We start from the raw sequence: 13,512 nt of genomic DNA, 5'->3' as shown, positions 1-13,512 counted from the left end.
AGCAAGTGCCACCTAACCCATGTTCTCAATGGGGCCCAGTGCCACATGGCACTTGATTTTGGTGTGAATACTTTCCATTCTGATCGTTTTCGCTACCATGGTGTCTTTCTGTCATTATTTTGTATTCTGGCAAATGGCTTGGACTTGTGTTCAAGTTTTAGGTCACTAGGTACCATGCCGATGGCTAGGCAAAGTATATACTGCTTCACGTGTATGAGAAAGAGGAAGTTTTGAGGAAGATGGCATAGGATGAGAGTCAGGAGGATGTGGATTGTTATGCATGATTTAAGGAGCCCAGAGAATTGATCTGCTTAATGTGAAATGGTAGAGGGAGTTTGTGTCCCTGGCAATGGTGCAGCAGGCATCCTATCCCGCCCTTCATGAGTTTCCACTACATCTCTGAGAAATACATGCTCTTATTGGGTAGGAGGGGATTTGACACAGCTACTTGTCAAATGCAATATATGTCTCTTGTCAACAAATTTTATTATTGTCTTGATTTTAAATAAAGGACATAAAAGTACCTTGTAACTGGCTGCTTGCCAAGATTGGGTAGTCTGGAATTCTAACCATACAGATATGGACCACCAGTCATGAGCATTCTGTGAGCAAATAAATACCCAGGATTTTCACTTGCCCGATCTTTGAGTGACTTAGCTAGACTCAATAACAGAGTGGTTATTTTGGGATCTGGGTCTTGGGTTTATTTTCAGATTTCTGCCCTACATTTCCTTTCCAATCCATTTGCCTTGCATCCAAGGATATTGTTACCAAGAGCGATGCGTTTTGATAACATTTCTTGTTATATGTCACTGCTGTCATCCCTCTAACGGGCAGAGAGAGTCTTAATTTTCCCTTTGTCACAGTGAGCGAAAATGATGCCATGTCCTAAACCTGCCTTAATTGGTAATTTGCAAATTTGACACAAGATCTTAGTTCCAAATTACTCAGACCTGCTGAGCTGCTCCTCACCCCTTTCTGCCTGTTCTTAATCCTCTCCTCTGTAATTGGTATTGAGCACGTGGAGCCCCTGGGGACAAATGACAGCAGCTGAGGAAATTACCTACATACAGTCTGACCTCTTGTGTGCTTTTGGATGCCAAATTAAGACATCCGTCTTTGAATGTTGGGACAGTTACCTGGAAGAAAAGGCAGTATTTTGTCCATAATAACATTTTTATAAACCATGCCCAAGTGCTGACACACCTAGCTGGCAACTTGTTAACGATGTTCACAATCGTCTGGCCAATAAACATGAGTCCAACCAAAGTTATTTCCAAAGCAGAACCCGATTCCATGCCTTTGCTCTATATAGGCTCTCCAACCCTTCCTACCCCCCAAAGTCCCTTAACTCCTATGATATTGATTGGCAGGGTGATGGGGACTTCTGTCAGTGAAACATTACAAGATTTAAATATACTAAAGTTTGATGATCGTTACTTGCTCCTAGATCATCAGAAGCCCAGAAACAGTCGTCTGAGCTCCATCAGTTGCTAGACACAAATGGCCAATCCAAACAGTGCATGTGAGAATGGGTACAACTGATCTTTGGTGGATTCAACTGATTCACTTCCTGCTAAGATGTTTCTGTTCACTTGTAGATTGTGTCTACATTTGTATGGTGCTGAGAAAATAACTGGGTGTCCGTTGGACAAAACAAATAAAAAAAAACAAAAAAAAAAACAAAAAAGCAAGCGTTTTACTGTTATTATCTGGTTCAGCTTCTTGAGTAAAATTTCTAGTTGTCTTTGACAAGAACTTCAGAATTTTGTTTTAAGAGCTATCCCACCCCTTTTTTAAAAAATAATTTTTTTATGGCAAAGAAAAAGCTCCATCTGAGGTCTGCCAGCACTCCACAAAGGGACACTGAGGAAGTACCACTGTTGGCTACTTTATCTCCCTGAATTCTTCCCTCCCCACCTCCTGAAAGGCAGGAAATTAGCAAACTCTGCAGAACAAAATGCATTCAGCGCAAAACAAATTGTGCAAATGTGGGCCAGCATTCGGGGCACCTGGGTCATGGTGCCTGCAAGGAGCCCTGTTGCCCTGGCACCCAGCCGGTAAGGCAAAGACAGAGCACACACAGCACCTGGGTGAGGTAGCTGGTAGGGACTCAAACAAACATCAGCCATGAACCTGGCTGGCCGCAGAATTAATAAGCTACTTGGTAAGCCTGTGTTCTTAGGGTAGCTAAGAGTTTTATGTTTGATACAGATGGTGTTTGTGTAGAGTTTGCGAGCTCAGCGTGAGAAGCAGTCGTAAAACAGACTGGGGTTTGGTACAGTTAGCACAATTAGTATTGTATAATTTAATGCCACAGCTATTATGTGAAAACATTTTAAGAAGTAGGCTCTGCTCATGCTTCCACAGTAGTCCTTGATAATAAAAGATGTGATGTAAACATCGTAGCATATTCTATGATGATGTTTACAAACTTACTTAAGGTTTGGCAGAGTTACAAACCCTGTCTAGGCTCTCTTTCTTCAACTGGTAAAAACCAGTTCCCCTCAGGTTCGGTAGCAAGCTCTGTTTGTAGTCACCTGTGAGACCTCAGAAGCCAGCAATGGGGCGATGTGGGCACCAATATTTTAGCATTTACAAAATAGAAATTACAGCACCCCTCTCTCTCTCTCTCTCTCTCTCTCTCTCTGTGTGTGTGTGTGTGTGTGTGTGTGTGTGTCGGGGAGAGGAGGTGCTTAGTTTTTTTCAAACCAGCAAAGGGAATTAGACTGTCCTAAATGTGACAAATATCACATCAGCATATGCTTACATGAATCTTTCTGGGAAGGGATGGTGAATTTAGAAGATCTGGTTATTAGTTACTATTCTTTCTAATAGAATGTGGTGAGGGGGTGTTCTTTGAGTCCCACCACGCCTCAAAACAACTCCAAAGAAAACTCACTTTTGTTAAGTTTCTATTAAGTTTTAAGTAAAAGTTCCTTTTAATTGTGTTCATAAACAGCTTTTTGTTCCCAAACATAACAAGGGACAGCAGGGCATGGGAACAGATGGCTTCAGTGGTAGCTTTTGTAATTTGTGGTGTGTGCACAAATGCACATACATGGCACACGAACACGATGTGCCTGTGTAGGTAAGAGAGGCGCAAGTCATGTGTCTTTCACAGTCACTTCTTCACTTATTTCTTTTTCTTCTAGAGACAAGGTCTCTGATCCTGGAGCTTACAAACGGGGCAGGACTAGCTCTCCAAACAGTATCCTTGGATGTTTCTCTGCCAAGCCTCGGCAGAACAACTTGTGCCTTAGATGTGGAAAAGAAAGAGTAAGTTTCCTTCTTATGTTGGAAACCAGTGCTAAATGTCCCAAGGCCGAATGGAAACAACCTGTTTTAGATAGGCTTCTCAGAGGGAGTGCTTCCACGTGGCCTTCTGGCTCGGTAGGAGGGGGGTAGGGAAGGGCTTTAATACCTTTATGCCTGACAGTGTAGCTCTGGCCTTCCAGAGATTCTCAGCTGTCTTGCAGTTTCCTGTGCTTGGCAATGGGCCAACAATGCTCCTGATTCAAGGAGAACAGCAACGTATACAGAACTCAGGGATCAGCTTCCCCAGAGGAGAAGACTGCAATGGCCTAGTGCAGGGATGCTTGGGGTTTTGCCCAGTTAGACTTCACTTCAATACTCTGACTCTTTTTTTTCCCCTTGCTAGCACACATAAACATGCATATGTATTTAGGAGCTGCTGCTTTTGGCCTATGTATTGTGACTATTTGATTATGACCGTGCAGTCGCTCTGCTCCACCAACATGACTTTATTCTGTAGTAGGAGCAGGCCCAAGAGACTGCTAATAAAAGAAACAGTTGTCCTCTCTGATGTAACCTTAGTATTTAGGGATTTCTTTGAAACGTTGCAGCTTTCGCCATTAGTCCACCGTGAATGCATTACCTATTAATATTCTCATCTCTTCATGTCTCTTGATATTGTGTCCTCCATGAAAACACTATGAAATAGATTATCTATCGGGCTTCTTCCCCTTCATCCCAGCGTCTCATTGGCTCATCTCTAGGCATTCACCCCTATGTCCATTCAGCAAATATTTACATGGCTCCCTTTCTTACAGTGTTCTATTCTGATGGGACACGTTTCACTAATTCAGTATTTGAGGACTCGGTGAAACGCTATAAATAGAAATAAGCAGGGATAGAGGGGTATAGGGTTGAGAGCGAGTTTGAATAGGATAATCAATGAAGGCTTCACTCAGAAGGTGGCATCGGAGAAAAAACAAGCCAAGCCCCTTGTCTGCTGGGAGTAGAACACCCCAGGTAGGGAGAACCCAGGCTAGGGCTTCATGGTGGCCAGTGCTTGAGACTTTGTGGGGAGGAGGGTGGTAGAAGGGAAAGTATGAGATCCAGGTGAGGGGCTGAAAGGAATGCTGTGGAGGGGAGAGACATACACCTGCTCACTTTTTTTCCCCTTAGGTGCATTCTCATTAAAATGTAGCTAAAAGGGGAGTCCTCAATTTTGTGTGTGTGCACCTGTGTGTGTCTCTGTGTGTGCGCACGCTTGTGTGTTACATCTCTCTCTCAGGTTCATTTTGTGTTTTTAATTTCCTTCTCATTTAATCTACGCTTTCTGTCCTTAAGCCTGTATGGGTGGAGTGGGCTTGTCCATGGAATGAGGTCGCCACTGATACAAGGTAAAGATGAACATGAGAAGAAGAGGATGGGCTATGGACTGAGAGATGTGGGGCTGTGTCTGCATTAGATTTTTCCCTGTTTATGTATGTTCAAAATTCTCCATGATCATGCCATAGAAACAAATGATCAGGAACCTTAAGAAGATGTAATAGCGCCAAGAACAGTTTGATTGGTTTTGAGTGCAGCTTGGGGCATGGCTGGTTATGAGCCTCTATAAATCCTGATGGTGTGAGACCTTTGGTACTGACTCTGATAGCCAGCTGTTAGGACATAAGATTACACTCCAGTGAGAAATGGTATCACTGGGAAATGGTGACCATTGGAATGCTAGGGTCTGACATGTGACCTGTGCTGGAAACATAATTCTGGATGCTGGGTGTACAACCAAAGCCAAATCAGCAAATGACAGATAAAGGCAATTTAAAACACAGACTGATGAAGAGGACAAAGGGAACTGAACACAGAAAGGATGGCTGAGCAGACATGCCCTGAACCACTGGCATTCCACAATATGCTCTGCTGCTGCAGGGTGTAAAAGTCGGGTCTTTGAGTGACACTGTGACATTGCCCAGAAAATCTCTACAGCATGAGAAAATCACATTAAAATATTTTCTTCCCATCACTCAACACAAGGAGTAGTACAGTGAGTTACTCAGTCTTTACTTTGATTTCTGATTTTTTTTTTTTATGTAGTCTGGCTCAGGGTTTATAAATCTTGTTGATTTTCTCAAAGAGCCAGCTCCTGGCTTTGTTGATTCTTTGTATAGTTCTTTTTGTTTTTACTTGGTCAGTTTGAGCTCTGAGCTTGATTATTTCCTGCCGTCTACTCCTCTTGGGTATATCTGCTTCTTTTTGTACTAGAGCTTTCAGCTATGCTGTCAAGCTGTTAGTGTATGCTCTCTCCAGTTTCTTTCTGGAGGCGCTCAGAGCTATGAGTTTTCCTCATAGCACTGCCTTTCAATGTATTCCATAAGTTTGGGTATATTGTGCCTTTTCATTAAAATTCTAAGAAGCCTTTGATTTCTTTCTTTATTTCAAAAACTCAGGTGACAGCAGATGCTGGCAAGGATGTGGAGAAAGAGGAACACTCTTTCATTGCTTGTGGGATTGCAAACTGGTACAACCACTCTGGAAATAGGTCTGGTGGTCCTATTTTCTGGTGTCCTCAGAAAATTGGACATAGTACTACCAGAGGACCCAGCTATACCACTCCTGGGCATATACCCAAAAGACGATCCAACATATAACAAGGACACATGTTCCACCATGTTCATAGCACCCTTATTTATAATAGCCAGAAGCTGAAAAGAACCCAGATGTCCTTCAACAGAGAAATGGATACAGAAATTTACACAATGGAGTACTTCTCAGCTATTAAAAACAAAGACTTCATGAAATTCCTAGGCAAATGAATGGAACTTGAAGCTATCATCCTGAGTGAGGTAACCCAGTCATAAAGGAACACTCATGGGATACACTCACTGATAAGTGAATACTAGCCCAAAACACTCAGAATACCCATAAAATAATTCACAGATGTTATAAAGCTCAAAGAGAAGGAAGGCCAGAATATTGAAGCCTAAGTCCTTAGAAGGGAGAACAAAACACTCATGGGAGGAAATAAATGGACAAATAGAGGAGCAGGGATTGGAGAAAAGATTATTCAGAGACTACCTCACCAAAAGATCCACCCCATGTGTAGCCACCAAACCCACGCACTATTGCTGATGCCAAGAAGTGCTTCCTGGTAAGAGCCTTATATGGATGCCTCCTCAGAGGCTCTGCCAGAGCAATACTGGTACAGATGAGGATGCTTGCAGCTAACCATTGGACTGAACACAGGGACCCCAATGAAGGGGCTAGAGAAAAGACTGAAGGAGCTGAAAAGGTTTGCAACCCTATGGGAAGAACAACATTATCAACCAACCAAATTGTCCACAGCTTCCAGGGACTAAAACACCAACCAATGAGTATACACAGATAGACCCATGACTCCAGTTGCATATATAGCACATTGTCTGGTATCAATGGGAGGAGAGGCCTTTGGTCCAGTGAAGGCTCATTTTTCCAGTGTAGGGGAATGCCAAGGTGCTGAGGTGGGTAAGGGTGGTTGGGAGAAGGAGCACCTTCATGGAGGCAAGGGGAGGGGAAAGGGGGATGGGAGTGGCAGGGAAGGGATAACATATGAACTGTAAATACAGAGAATATCCAATAAACAACAACAACAACAGTTTATTATGTATACAGTGTTCTGCTTGGATATATAACTGCAGACCAGAAGAGGACACCAGATCTCATTACAGATGGTTGTGAGCCACCATGTGGTTGCCAAGAATTTGACTCAGGACCTCGGGAAGAGCAAACAATGCTCTTAAACTCTGAGCCATCTCTCCAGCCCTTGATTTCTGATTTTTTAAAGATGACCAACGTGGGGTTTTTTGTGTTTGTTTTTGTTTTGTGGTTTTCAGTGTGTGATGGGTTTGGGTGCGTGTGCATATGTGCACACATATATATATATAACAGTCAGAGAATAATTTTCAAGAGTGGGTTCTCTCCTTCTAACATGAGTTTTGACAATCTAAATCAGGTCATCTGATGTGGCTGTTTTAAGGAGAATACCTGTAGACTCATATAATTGAATACCTTGTCCCAGAAGAATTAGGAGGTGTGGCCTAGTTGGAGAATGTATTTTACTGGATACAGGCTTTGAGGGTTCAAAAAACTCATCCAATTCAGTGTTCACACACACACACACACTCTTTCTGCCTCATGATTGCAGCTCAAGATATGAGCTCTCAGTTGTTCCTTTGCTCTGCAGTTGTGGACTCTAACTCTCAGAAACCATAAGTGAAACCATAAGCAAAATTAAACACATTCTTTTGTAATTTCCTTTGGTCCTGGTGTTTCTTATCCCAATAATAGAAAGGTAACTAGACACTAGGAAAGACTTTTGCCTACTGAGTTGTCTTACTATCCCAATTTCTGAGTTCTAATGAAGAGGCAAGGATAAGAAATTTAGGAAAAAAATGCTTTTGTCTAATATACAGGAACTTAACCTCTCATTTTTCAATGCCTTGTAAATATTTGGAAGGCTATGGATATCTAGACCACCCAATAACATCAAAGTTTCCAAAGATAATCTTAGCATTTCTCCCAGATGATCAAATATTAAAAATATAAAGAGAGTCTTCCTCATCCTCCTGAGCTCTATCTCCAAATATCATTCCTAGATACTTACTTTAGTATCCTCTTTAATCCATAACTCTATAGTAGGTTGACCTTCCATTTTGCCTCAGACTAGCCCAATGTTAAGGATGCAAACAGCTTTCAGGGTTTGTACACTTTGATCTCTCTTCTTGAGCCAGCCATTGTACTTCAATGGATTCACAATTAAGCACAATTAAATGGCCATCAAGTTAGATGACTATCTAATTTATTGCATTTGTCATAGGGTAGATAGCACACACAGATCCATGGGATACAAAGTCCAGTTCTCAGATTTGTGTCCCTTTAGCTCACATTGGGTCCACAATCGCTGTGTTAAAATGTTTTAAGATTTATGGATTTCCCTTTTTTTACATGACATCAGTAACACAAGTAGCTCAAGAGTGAAGCATTCCACAACAACCTTTTAGGGGGAAACAAAGGGACTGTAACTGGTCTAACCTGACCTCCGCAGCATCCAGTCAGCCCTTAAACCCAACCAGATGAGAAGGGAATGCAAAGGGGGAGCTGAATGCCTTAGATTTCCTGTTTCTCAATGGCCCCTGAGATAATCACAATATTGGCCAAGACTCCCAAGGATGTCTTGAATTTATATATTGAGGCCCAAATCCATCTGACTAAAGGGGGGAAAATGCCAAACTTAACAATTACCCTCAAGAAAACCCAAACCCTGCCTCCCACACTTATCTCTGTGTATCATTTCAGCCCCTTTAGAGTGTTATATGAGAATCAACATGCCTGTTTCTGCTCTAAGTCCAAGTGGTTTTGTACCTTGTTGCTCATATGTCTTCAGTGATTTGCAAGGACAGTGTTTTCTAATTGTTTAGCAGCCCACAGCAGGTGCTCAATAGATTTTTTTTAAGAAAACAAAATTAGCAAAACACATTATTTTGTCCATTCCTGTTTTAATTAGGACTCTCAATTGCCAGAGATAAAAACCCAAATCAAATTGGCTTAGGGAAAATAAGGGAATTTATTTGCTTGTATAACTGAAAAGTCCAGGGATGGGGCTGGCTTCAAGCACAGCTGTGCCAACAGCACAAACAAGTCATCAGGACTCATTCTCTATCTCTATCTTTGCTCTGACATCCACAAAGTTATTTCTATCCTTGGGTCTTATTCAATGCCTTCTAAAGGTCAGCTCACAATGTCCTTATTGCTAGCACTCATGGTATAAAAGGTCTATATTTTACCACCTAAGTGATAAACCCACCACCTTAAATTTTGATGAGGTCTAATGCCAAACATAAGTCAATCTGTTGGCTAGTGTAATGTACTGATGTGATTGCACAGACTCAAGTCAACCTGTTCATCCCTAGAATTAATGATTGACTCAAGACCACCATAGGTGCATAACGTTCACATGGGGCTTGTTCTCTGGGGAAAAGTTAAATATTGTCAGGAGAACAATGGCCTTGTTGGGCATCAGTGGGAGGAGAAGCCATTGATCCTGCCAAGGCTTGATGCTGCAGTGTAGGGGAATGTGAGTGTAGGGAGTAGGGGGAGGGAGGGTGGGTGAACACCCTCATAGAAACAGGGGGAGGGGTGATGGGATAGGGGATATGAAGGGAAATCCAGGAAAGGGGGTAGCATTTGAAATTTAAATAAAATATATCCAATAAAATAAGAAGAAGAAAAAGAAGAAGGAGAAGGAGAAGAAGAGGAGGAGGGGAGAAGGAGAAGAAGAGGAGGAGGAAGAGGAGGAGGGGGGATAAGAAGAAGAGGAGGAAGAGGAGGAGGAGGGAGATAAGAAGAAGAGGAGGAAGAGGAGGAGGCGAAGAAAGAAGAAGAAGAAGAAGGAGGAGGAGGAGGAGGACGAGGAGGAGGAGGAGGAGGAGGAGAAGGAGAAGGAGAAGGAGGAGAAGGAGAAGGAGAAGAAGAAGTAGATGCCTCTGGTAATAACCATACAAATGACCCATTTTCCAAAGAAATCCTTCTCGAACTGATGGCTGATACAAAGCAACTAATGGGAACCTAGGAAAGAGGAAACTTGTTTTCAATGTGTGCCAAAATAATTAGTTTTATGGCTTTGGCAATGCATTCTCCCTTACTCTCAACCTGCCTTTCATGGAGCCTGCAGGCAACTCTCATAGTCTGTCCACAAGCATAGTGAGGCTATATGACCTGCCTGTTGTTCAAGTTCCTGTCTTTGGTTTTATGCATAACATAAGAAGATAGATTATTCTCTACAAAATGCACAAACGCCCCTGCTGCACTTGCCTTCCCTTGTTAGCTTCCCTGTGTTGTTGTTCAATAAATGAATGAATGAGGTACAGCATTTAATCTTCCTAACAATAGCCCTCCAAACATCCAACACTGTCAGATGCGTTCCTGGCATTTGAAAATATGCCTGCAGCAAAACCATCTATTGAATTTTCTCTGTGACTAAGACCTTGTGGACAAAAAAAGACTATCTGTTAAGCTGCCATCATTTGGCAAATAAAAAAAAAATCCTCCTGGGGCCTCCTGGGGCCTCCTGGGGGGGTGGCAGAGCACATAGAAGGTAACCCCAAGAGTTCAGCCTAGAGGAATGGATGCTGGGGCTTCCCCAGGCTTATGGCTTGATGCTTTCCAAAAAGCATAGGGAGTTGGGGAGGGAGGGCATACTGCAAGCTTGGGACATTTCAGGGTTCAGCCTGTGGTGGGGGCAGGGAGAATGAGGGGAAGAGTAACTCTTGGCAGCTGTGGAATGCATGCAGTCTCTGGGAGGCAGTTGGCTGCATCACACTTATTCTATGCAAACTGCCAGGTTGGACCTGTCTCGGGAGAACTTCCTCCAATTTTGCAGAAAAGCCATACTTCCTAATTTTTAAAAATGATTAGTACAGTACTTCTAAACTTCAAATGAGTTTTAAGAACTGGGCAATGGAATCTATATATTTTTTTGTTTTGTTTTGTTTTATTGGTAGGGAATAGTACATAGCAGTGGGCTTCTGCTTTTGGTGATTTTTCTCTCTCTACTACTGGCTCCTGGTGTGTGGACTGCATTCTTCAATGTAACTATAACTTCCAACTATAAGTGATGGGCTCAAAACAGGCACCTGTCCCATGTAAGCAAGCCAGTTTGGCTCACCCTGGAGTTTGCCAGGTGAAGCAGAGACTGCCTGCCAGTGGAATGGAATTAATGTCATCACTGCCTACAGTTAAGTATACAACTTCCAGGTTTCTTCTCCCCAAATGCAGGTTCAGGGGGTGTGGTTTGGGTTGGGGTATTGTGCTTTAACAGGCATTCCTAGGTGACCCTGCCACCATGTTTATTTTTGAGACCACTCATTAGAGATGGCCTGAGAATTTCAAACTATGACATCTTAGTGGCAGGCTTAGTTCTTCCTTCTCAAGTCCATTATGGTGGACAAGTCTTCCTTCCATATTAGCCTACTGAATTCCCTTCAAAATTTACTGCCGTTGGCTAGGAGTATGGCTCATTGGTAGAGCACTTACCTAGCATCTGCAAGGGCCTGAGTTCAGTTCCCAGAACTGAAAACAAAACAAAACAAACAAACAAACAAACCTTACTTTCTCTGCACATGTCTTCTATTCTGGGGCTCTAAAACAGGCATGAACACAAGAGCACAAAACTCCTATTTTGGAATCCTCTGCTTCTCACGGTTTTTACCAATTTGGAGACCAAAGAGTCTTTAGACCAGGATGTTTATCAGCAAGGTTCCACTGGACAAGAAAGAAAAGTTGCTTCCATAAACTTACTAGAGTTTGTTTCTGTCGCTTCCAATAAAGGACCAACTTAAAAAATATCTTTGAGTCTCTAGTCAAAGTCTTAGCATGGATATCAAAGTCTAGGAGTCTTTTATGAGTACTCAAGGCCTAGATGAGGTAACTGAAAGGAAGGCACTAGCTGGCTTACAGGCATTTGCATGGGGAAGAAGAGTGTCTTCGATGTGGGGCCTGACCCTTCACAAGAGTTAACCAATAGGAGTCATTACCTTGGTAGACCTCTGTGACTTGTCATATGTCTGGTGTCCCTTGCTTTCTATCATTCTATTTTCTTGGATTAGCTGATGCCCTGGTCTGTTTTGTTCAGTATTCCTTTTTTACATAAATGTCAATGTTTTAAGGCTGATTTGTAGGGTCAACAAGTGTATAAAATGAAGAAGCACCATGCTTCCCTGTTTGACAACGAGATCAGGAAAATCTAGCAGCCCCCTCCCCCTGGGCATAAAAAGTTGGCCTGTTTGTATTCAATCTCTTAATGCCTAGAACCTAGTTGGTAGCTTCTGCCTAGTGCAATGAAGCAAGTTTTCTAAACACACACAAATGCTAGTGAAGAGCAAAACTCTAATAGTCCTGTCACCAAGGTCTACTGAATATCTTGAGGTGATACAGATCCCTGTGTTGAGTGTCTAAAGCTTTACAATTTGCTGGCCTTCAAATTGATAAGAAACCCGACAAACAGAGGATGTTTTGGAGTCCCCCAGAGTACAGGCTATGGGTAGAGTTGTCTCATCCTTGGATTTCTGCAGCTCTAATATGTCCTCTGTTGGCTCTGTTCCCAAGTTCCCAACATTTGGAATGTGAATGAGATTCTGAGTTACTTCAAATTTCCTTACAAATAGACCTTCTGGTTTGACTGACAGTGTGACTCTAGGCAGTTCAAGATGATCTGAATCAGAGTACCAGTGTCCACTGGAAGGTGTCAGACCTTCCTCTTCAATCCTTCATCCAGGAACTGCCTTTTGTCCTACCTCATATTGACATACTTGCTACTCAGCAGGATGAGCACAGCCTGGGTATTTGTCAGGTAATTAGCTGGCTATAAATCAGCAAGGATGGCCCTTTTCATTAGGCATGCTCACATCTTGTTAGCACTTCCTCACCAGGCCTCATCAGCTATGTTATCAGCTTCATCCTAATTCTCCCAAGTAATGTGGAATTTAGGAAGACCTCCAGTGGGACCAAGTTCAATGTCACTTCCCCCACTAAATATTGATATCAATTCTAACCACGTGAAGCTACTGTCAGGAAGCATCGTCAGCTTAGTACCGATTATTTTCCTTATAAATAATAAGTGTCATCAAATCAACTTCTCCACAAGACACCAGAGAGTATTTCTGCCTTGGATTTGGTTTTGAATGCTGAGGATTGATCCCAGAGTCTCTGCTTGGCAGCCAAGTACTCTATCCCTGAGCTCTATCCTCAGCCCTCTTTTACCTGACATATTTTACCGGGTTGGCCATCTCGATAGCCCAGGCCAACCTTGAACTTGTGAACTTCCTGACTCAGCCTCTGAGTCACAGACATTGCAAGACTGCTACTAGTTCCATCTATCCCTGAGAACTATGAAAATGTCAAACCCTCCTGATGCTTCTACCTCTGTATTGACGTTACCCTTGAATTTGCTTCCAATGGGACATGGTTGGTATGTGCATGAGAATTAACAAACCAAGGCTTGCTGTGCTTTGCATGCAATATAAAGGCTTCACCTCTGAAGGAAGCTTACCTGAGTGTTAAGGTTATGAGCCTCTCAGCATCGGGCTCAAGTTTTATAAAATTAGAACTTCAATTTTTATATTGCCAGTAGAGTCCTTAGTTTTGTGTTTTGTCCTTTGTCTTTCCTCACTATAAGAAAATACATCTGGAAATTAACTTAAAGAGGGGCAAAGCTTATTACGGCTCATGGTT

This window comes from Micromys minutus (genome assembly GCF_963924665.1).
Source record: "Micromys minutus genome assembly, chromosome: 24".
Classification (NCBI taxonomy): Eukaryota; Metazoa; Chordata; class Mammalia; order Rodentia; family Muridae; genus Micromys; species Micromys minutus.
This window is presented reverse-complemented; position numbering follows the sequence as displayed.